General features: G+C 38.5%; 1 long non-coding RNA gene across 1 annotated transcript; it reads right to left on the bottom strand.

Moving 5' to 3' along the window:
• Positions 1-275: 275 nt before the first annotated feature.
• On the bottom strand, positions 276-692 carry LOC139197204 (uncharacterized). Its single transcript, XR_011582347.1, has 3 exons — positions 595-692; positions 414-511; positions 276-330 (listed from the first exon to the last, which is right to left on the bottom strand). It is a non-coding gene; the product is annotated as an uncharacterized lncRNA (long non-coding RNA).
• Between the last annotated feature and the right edge of the window lie 8,758 nt (positions 693-9,450).

Genomic DNA, 9,450 nt, shown 5'->3' on the forward strand with positions numbered 1-9,450 from the left:
CCAAACATGATAGTCGGCTTCTTGCAGATTTCGAAGCTGTTGTGATGTTTCGAAGATCTGGAAATATTTAACCGTTAGTTCATCCTGAATTTTTGATATGTTATGAAAGAGTCGATGAGGAACAACTTCAATGAAGAAAGCATACCGATCTGAACAAGAGAAAATGGAGTTTCGAAGCTCACAACAAATCTGACGGGTTGACAGAAAAATAATAACCAGTCATTCATCATACCTGAGTTTCTTGAGTTATACAGCTCCGAGGGATCTCAAATTTGGATATGTTGTAGTTCACAAGCTGAGGAACAACTTCAATGAAGAAAGCATACCGATCTGAACAAGAGAAAATGGAGTTTCGAAGCTCACAACAAATCTGACGGGTTGACAGAAAAATAATAACCAGTCATTCATCATACCTGAGTTTCTTGAGTTATACAGCTCCGAGGGATCTCAAATTTGGATATGTTGTAGTTCACAAGCTGAGGAACAACTTCAATGAAGAAAGCATACCGATCTGAACAAGAGAAAATGGAGTTTCGAAGCTCACAACAAATCTGACGGGTTGACAGAAAAATAATAACCAGTCATTCATCATACCTGAGTTTCTTGAGTTATACAGCTCCGAGGGATCTCAAATTTGGATATGTTGTAGTTCACAAGCTGAGGAACAACTTCAATGAAGAGAGCATGCTGATCTGAGCAAGAGAAAATAGAGTTTCAAAGCTCACAACTAATCTGACGGGTTGACAGACAAATGATAAACAGTCACTCATCATACCTGGATTTCTGGAGTTGTACTGCTCCGATGGCTCTCCAATTTGGATATGTTGTAGTTAAGGAATTAACGAACAACTTTCATGAAGACAACTTTGTGATTCGACCTACAGATGATGGTGTTATGTTGAAAAACAATTCCGGTTGTTAGGGGAAATGAAAAACAATTCCACCAAAGAAACATCATTATGATGTTTCATCATTATGGTGTTTTCATCATTATGATGCTTTCATCATTGTGATGCTTCCATCATTGTGATGCTTCCATTATGATGTTAATGCACCAACGGTTACACCTTCTGCAATTCCACTTATTCGGGCCTAGCAACCTTCATCAACAAAATCTATGAAGAAAAAGTCCGGGGCTACCACTTAGAAAACAAAAGAATGAAGTTTTGGTACTTACGACATGGACTATTAGCAAGACACCTCATTCGTCAACTCCCTCGACTAGCGACTTGGGGGACTCCCACCATATGCTACTACGCCTTGGTACTCAAAAGTTCGTGACTACTCAATGACTTGGATTTTTCAAGTCTCCAACCGAGAAGTTTTCCTCACTCGGGAAATTAAGGGAACACTACCTCAAACTACATGCTTCACTCACAAAGTTTCAACAATACAGGTTTCAACAAAAGCAAAAATTCAAAGAACTTTATGAAGAAGGCTTTGGTGTATTTAACACAATATGTTGAAATGAAGCAAAGCTTATTTATTAATATTTTCGATAAGCCACAAATATGTACATATACATGAGTCAAAATAAACAAACAAAAGGGAGCCTTCACAAAGGTTGCTTAGGGGAAGTCTCAGCAGTCGGTAGAGCCCCAGAAAGAGAAAGCACCGGAGGGTGGTTATCCGGAGCCTCAGTACTTGACAAAACCCCAGAAGGAGGAGGCATTGGAGGTTCATCATTTGAAGCTTCATTACCAGGTACAGCCCCAGAGGACGAAGGCAATAAATGCCTTTGGAACAAACCCACAAACCGCTGATGATCAAGTAAAACCTTACCATCAGATTCCTTCATCTGGTCAAGCTTCCTCTTCATGTTTGTAGCATAGTCATGGGCGAGCCGGTGCAACTGCTTATTCTCATGCTTGAGCCCTCTAATCTCCTGTTTGAGACTCATCACTTCAGCAGCCAATGATTCAACTTGGCGGGTTCTAGCAAATAGGCGTTGGGCCATATTAGACACAGAACCTGCACACTGAACACTAAGAGCCAGAGAGTCCTTAACAGCCAACTCATCAGACCGTTTGGAAAGTAGTCTGTTATCTTTGGGAGTGAGAAGGTTCCTGGCCACCACTGCAGCGGTCATATCATTCTTCATCACAGAATCCCCAACGGTAAGAGGACCAGTAGGGGATATGAAGGATGGGCGCCATATGTTGTCTGGAGAAGGCGTGGCTGTCTCTTCTCCAAGGTTCAAGTCAAAACGACGGTCGGAGGGTCCAGACATTTTCAAATGTGTTGAAGAAGGAAGAGGTCAGACAAATCAAGATCTTAGAAGTGCAAGAAATGAGCTTCTACTGGTAGAGATTCAAGTGTGCTGTGGAACTTAATGCCAGCCTCTATAAAAATCTGCACTCGACGGAGCTTCAGAAATCGAAGAGGCGTTTGCTTTCTCAAAAGCTGGGCTGCTCAGAGACCACGAGGGCCGATCTCAGAAATCGAAGAGGCGAATGCTTTCTCAAAAGCTGGGCTGCTCAGAGACCACGAGGGCCGATCTCAGAAATCGAAGAAGCACCTGCTTTTGCAGCCTCGTCAGCACCTGTCACATGCACAATCAGCTTTGCGGAAATTACGGGCAATCTGTCGAAGATTTCTGGTGAAGTAGAAAGCACGTGAATCTTACTGATCAATCACCGCTCTCCATATGCACCATCAACTCCTCGGGTACCACATATAACTTTGTCAAAGATCTCTGACAAAGTTTAGGCACGAGAATTTCGAAGTGCCAGCTACCCTACTATTACCCATAAGGGTAAAGGAACAGCACCACTGCTTGACAACTGGAAAGTCCCTATGTGTGTCGACCTCCGTGTTTTGTGGCAAGACAGGTTGGCAAGAACGACCAACCTTTATTCACATTCGAGAAAAGACTCCCAACATAATTACTTTCTCAAAAACCGGAGTAGCACCGCTTTCCGAATCTCGAGAGTCAGATCTTCGACGGGATTGCTTGTTCGAAAACCGAAGAGGCACAACTCTCAGAACTTCGAGAGCCAGATTTCCTTAGATAAAGCTTGTCTGTAATCTCCACACGTAATATCAGCTTTCCAGATACCACATACCACTTTTTCAAAGTGCTCTGACAAAATTAAAACACGTGAAGCTGGCAGCTCCCACTACATTGCTGTGACCAAGAAGGGTAAAGGAATAGCATTACTACTTGTTATTGGGAAATCCCTATATACATTGACCTCCCTCCTCAACGGACAGGCAAACCTGCAAAAATGCTCAACCCTTTCTCGCATTCGAAAAGGCACCCTCAACATAATCTCTCGAAATACTCAGCTTTATTTCCCCCCGATAATACCTCAGCAAATAAGCCACACCAAGAACAAGAGTATCTCATATCATCAGGGTCGAAAGCAAGAGTATCCCATATCATGCTTTCTCCCTGTCTTTGTCTTTGTCCTTGTCCACACCTGCAGGACAAGGAGAAAGAGAGCAGTCAGTCGGAACCTGAAATCAAACCTCCAATTTGGAACTGACTGCCTGGAGCCTTTGCCTGGTTGCTTACTTAGCATTGCTCTCGAGTACTCATCCTCAACTGCTGTCAAGGTCACGAATTCCACCGGCAAATACCTCATGACAGTTGATCAGATATTGGCTCTTTACACTGAAGCTGCCAAGCGTGGATGAGTCACTATGAAGGAATGTTCTGAAGGACCATTTAAATGCAAAGGTTGCACACCACTTCTGCCATGCAAAAGATTGAAGCAGAAGGTTCAACGGTGAGCTGAAACAGATCACTACAGCACGACACCTTTCCATACCACATTCATTATTCCGTCAACAGCAAAAGTATCCCATATCATCAAGGTCGAACGTACTCTAGATTTGATGGACTTGTTTTGACCCTCAAATTTTTGAGTCGGCCTTATACTCTGAAGGGCACCAGAAACCCCTCCAACACAGTTCAAGAATAAGCCTGTGGAAAGTTACTTCTTCAAAAGCAAAAGTATCTCATATCATCTCTTATCCATTTGCTTCTCCTTATCCTGGCAGTTGAATGAGAGACAAGGAGAAGGAGAACAATCAACCGGAAGCCGAAGTCAAACCTCTGATCCTGGGTTGCTTACTTGGAAGTTTGACTGCTTACCTTGTCTGTCACCTCTTTCGGCAGATCTCCTAGCTCGGCGACTTGGGGGACTCCTACTATAGGGTTTGTATCACACTTGACTAAGCCCGAAACTACAACTAAGCTTCAAGTGAAATTGATACATTACCTTGTGCGTCAACATCAGCTAAGTACACCATTCCCGGATGGAGGAAAGGTACTTCCAGAGAAGGGCAGATGAAGATCAGACCACACTTCGGTACTTAGAAGTTTCGTGATTACTCAAGGGATTGGATCTTGCAAGTCCCCAACCGAGGAGTTTCCCTCACTCGGGAACTTAGGGGAGCACTGTTTGTACCATACTTGACCAATCCCGAAACTACCGAGCACCGGCCAACGCTATACTGTCAAGGACCCAGAAGAGTTCCCCTCCGACCAGGAGGCCAATCACTACTCGACACGTGTCAAGATTAGAAGCCAATCAGAGCGCAGCACGTGTCGACATCAAGAACCAATCACAACATGACACATGTCAATGTGACAAAGCTACAAGTTTTTCTATAAATAGGGGTCATTCCCCCACAATATTGCCGAATGCCATTTTGTGTTAAATCATTCACAAGAACTCACTAAATTGAGAGCTTGATCCTTTGTACTTGTGTAAGCCCTTCACTACTAATAAGAACTCCTCTACTCCGTGGACGTAGCCAATCTGGGTGAACCACGTACATCCTGTGTTTGCTTCTCTGTCTCTATTCATTTACGTACTTATCCTCACTAGTGACCGAAGCAACCAAGCGAAGGTCACAAAACCTGACACTTTCTGTTGTACCAAAGTCTTCGCTGATTTTGTGCATCAACAGTAATCATACGTTCTTGTTTTCAATTGTTTTGTTTTACTTTTAGTATCAACTCTCAAAAGTATCATTATTTATCAATCTTTGTTAAATTTCACTACGTTGCAATTGGATTTAAGTTAGTTGTTTAGAGTTAGATTAATTTATATGGGACGATATTAAGTGCTTACTTTCTATACTATCGAACGATTTGTACGCTTGCGAGCATAAAATTTGGAACTAAGTTGGACTAATTTCGGTTAGTTTAAATTTCGCAACACACACACTCATTTTTATATTTCTCACACATTTTTTAATTTTTTTGTTGTCGAATTGAATGAATTGACGAAGATCAATTATATTATTCACACTAGAGAGGTGAGAGATTGGGCTAACTCTCACAATTGGCTAGTCATAATAATTTAATATCGAACTCACTGTTTACAGGAGTCAAACCTAAAACATCACCCTTTGTAAGTGAAAATGAATAATATTAGACCGTATACTAAATGACATCTGATTCATAGTTGTATGAAAGAGATTATATAGCCAAAGTGGCTAGAAATGCCCTTCTTGCCGTATAATGTGCAAGACTTTTTAGTTGAAAATATTTTTGTTTTTTATTTAAACATAAAGGGCTGATCATGAATAATTTGATGGATACTGATGGGGAAGATCGGTTCAAATGCTATAAAATATGTTGGCACCGAACTGAATTACCATAATGCTTGATTTGTAATTTTAATTCAGATTCTTACATGTTCAGAAAAAAAAGTTACTTTTACAGTTTTGTTGTCTTTTTTTTTTTTTTTTTTAAAGAGTTTGGCTTCTTAAGATTAAGGAGGGATTCCTCCTTAAAATACTTTGTCACTCAATTTTTGTTGACGTATTAGGCTTAAAATTCACCACATGCGAGGTGGTGCCTATTATTCATATTGTCAATTAATTTTATAGTAGAATCTCAACTTTCTTCATGATATCACAGCAAGTTGTCTCATGTGTCAAGCCTAATGACCACACATGCTTCACATCATCCAATTTGTGTTGTCCACATGCTAGACTGAAAAATAACCCACACTTGAGGGGACGTGTTGAGAATGAATCTCATACTGAGAAAAGAAGAGATGTTGCATGTGCTTATAAGTAATTAGATTACTTCCCATATTGCCATTGACATGGTGGTGGAACCTCAACATTCTTTAACGTATTCACAAAACTTCGTGCTTATGATCGAAGCCATTCATATATTTTTCATTTTTTACGGAGATAATTTGTACATAATTTAGAATATGAGCAATTTCAATTATAAACATGAAGTTCTAGAATTGCTCCTCACTCATTGAGGAGCCAAGTTGATTTCTTCTATTTTTATTTACTTTTAATCCCTTCAACTAACGGAAAACTAATGAAAATGATCTGAAAACTTTGAGTTTTAACGAAAATGACAAAATAAAGTATAAAGTGAATAGTACTATTATTGAATTTTTAATTTAAAAATATGATTTTTTATTAAAGTAAACAATACCGGAAGCTTTTCGTTAAAGTTTTATTTGCTTTTTATCCTTTTAACTAAGAGATTAGGTGAAATTACTGCATGAAATCAAAGAAGTATAGAAAGGCCCCATGGGCGACGCTGGGCTATAAATTATGTACTGTTTTTCATTTGTTTCTTCTGACCCAGACAATGGGAATTTGGGCTTTCTAGTGGAAGCGCAATAATGATTGTTGCCTTAAGGGCACATCTGTTTAGTGGCAGCCCAAAGCATGTCCATGAGCCACTGAAAAGAAATTCTAAAATTCATCAAAGAAGAAGTTTTTTTTTTTTTTTTTTTGAATTTTTTTCACTTAATATATATCATAAAATTTCATTCACTGAAAAAAATATAGGATAAGCAAGTGATCATTTACTACAGTGGTGAAAAGGTTTTGAGGCCATGTATGACAATATGAGTGCGAACCCTATCGATGACTAATTTAACAAAATCTATCGTTTAACAAAAAAAAAAAAAAACATAAGATAAAGAACTACATAATATATGCGTAAGGGAAAGAAAAGAGATGGCAACTTTGGGCCCCTGCAAACATTTGGGTTGTATTTTCGAATGTGGTGTGAACTCAAACAAGTGGTAGGTTTAAGAAAAATTTACAATCAAGGCAAAACGTGTGATCTATGTAATGTATTACACTATTAACTTCTCTAAATACAACATAAAAGCTTGAATAAGTAAAAGGAGAAAGCAAATCTCACACATCAACTAGAAATCTTTGTTTTTAACAATTTAAATATTTGTCAAGTGATCGCTATATCGACATCATACATCAAAATCATTAATCACTAAGAAGATTCTTGTAGATTAGTTTTTGTAGCCTAGTTCGATCTAGCACATATATGGTCGACGTGCGATCCAACACAATCAAGCGCATACAAAATTGAGCTTAGGTTATCACAATCATATGACCAAACATGCAAGGAATCAAGATGGGTTGTCAAGGGAGCCAAAATCTAGGAATTGCCATTACACCTAAAAAAAATTAGGTCAAGACATATTTCGAGTTCAACCAGGACTTTTAGCTCAATATGATTTTAAGTGAAAGAGTGTTAGAGCGGAATTAATACGAAGAAAGAGACAAAAAATACAACACTCCAAAAATCTAGTCACTTACTATTTTTTTCATATATATAAATGTATCACAATTCTACATCATCTAATATGACGTTTGAGATGGGCAGACATGTCAATTAAAAAGCATCTTATGGCAGCTGAAGTGGATAATCATATCAACTAAAAAAAAAAATTTCATTAATTAATAAAATAAAAAATTAGACATCAATTAAACCATAATATTTAGGTTTTATAGTCCCTCCTTGCATCTTCCTCCCTCTCCTCACTCTCCATCATTATCTTGCTTCTCAAGATATGTTTTTTTTGTTTTTTTTTCCTCCAGATTATCATCCATGTCCATAGAAATCATCTTCAAGCTCCGGATTGATATAACTTGATATTAATAATAGCGCTCATGATCATTATCAATTGTTTCTCATATTTTTAATGATGGAACAAAGGGAATACTCTTGTTGGAAAAATCTTGTTGTAAAGTCAACGAACATGAAAGCTTCTGAAATTTAAACAAATAATTATATACAAAAAATAGTGAGGCGTGATGAATTTCTAAAACATCAAGAACAAAAAGTTTGGGGCAACAAACAAACAAGATCTCATAGGAGCAACAAGGAAAGTATTGATGAAATAGGATGGCGTGCTGGATGGGACAGAGCGCAGGGGCATGGCGGTACTTCGAGAATCCCTTAAAACCATCTAATTGCACGCATGTAAAATAGCAAATGCCCAAGGTGGTCCGTCGCTGCAGAAGGAGGGGTAGAGAACCGATAGAGGGTGGGAAGGTGACGATGGGAGCCGAGGAGGGAGGACGGAGGACTGAGGGTGGTTTGATTAATTTCTATATTATCCATATCAACTGTCAAAATAATTTTTAATTGATGTGGCTATCCACTTAAGATACCATTTAAGATAGTATTGTCTTAGGAATACAGAGTAAGTGTGCATCACTCGTCACTTAGTAGGTTTAGTCCAAATTGTTTTGCTTATCAGTTTTAGTTTATAGATTGTTTGTCACATTTTTCACTAATACCTATCATGTCCCTGAGTTGTTTTGGCGTCCAAAGTGGCCGGTGACTGCATGTTTCAGTTTTTAAGTGGAGGCTTGTTTGTTGACATTGGGGTTGCCAGCTATCTATGTTTGCCACTAGCTACTTGTTGCTCTAGATCTTTGATTTGATTCCGATGTTTGTTTGCTCGGTGACGATGGTGTCATTTTGCACAGGCTTGATTTAATTCCATTCTATTTTATTGTGTTTTCGATCAGTTGAGAGCCGTAATAATATGCTCACGAAAATTGGCAAAGAAAACAACATAATAAAAACGGCTACTGGGAACACGAAAATCACTCATGCATGGAAGCAGAACTCAGATGGACTTCTGGTGGCGAACAGGATTAGCAAATAAAAGACCCACAAAAAAGCTTCACTATTTTACAAACCTACATAACAAGTTTATTAATTACAAACATAAACCTAGGTTAATATAAAATACCTGCGATCTGTAAATTTCTACGTAAATCCATACCGGTTGCAGCTGACAGTTATGTGACACACGTTAGTCATTTTGGCTCGAGATTGTAGGTTATAAAAAAAAAAACAAGGTTCTGGACCGCAATTCATATGTTCCAAATAAGAATATATATTTTGAGGGTAAATTTTTCTTGGGAAATTCTATTTGCCCTTAAACTTTGTCTCTGAACACTCTTTAAACTCCGCACAGCTACATTAGTTTTTCAATATACTTTGGACACCCAAATTAATTATGAAAACTCCAAATTAATACACCCAGTTTTTAATCTGTTATACCCTAAAATGATAATTACATCTTCTCTACCCATAACAAAGTTTCTTCTGCACAAGCCCTCGACTCCATTTTGGTGTACATTTTCTCAAGTTCGGGATTTATATCTCTATTTTTAAATTTTGCTGGTCTTCTT

Source organism: Malus domestica, chromosome 01 (genome assembly GCF_042453785.1).
Source record: "Malus domestica chromosome 01, GDT2T_hap1".
In the NCBI taxonomy this organism is placed as follows: Eukaryota; Viridiplantae; Streptophyta; class Magnoliopsida; order Rosales; family Rosaceae; genus Malus; species Malus domestica.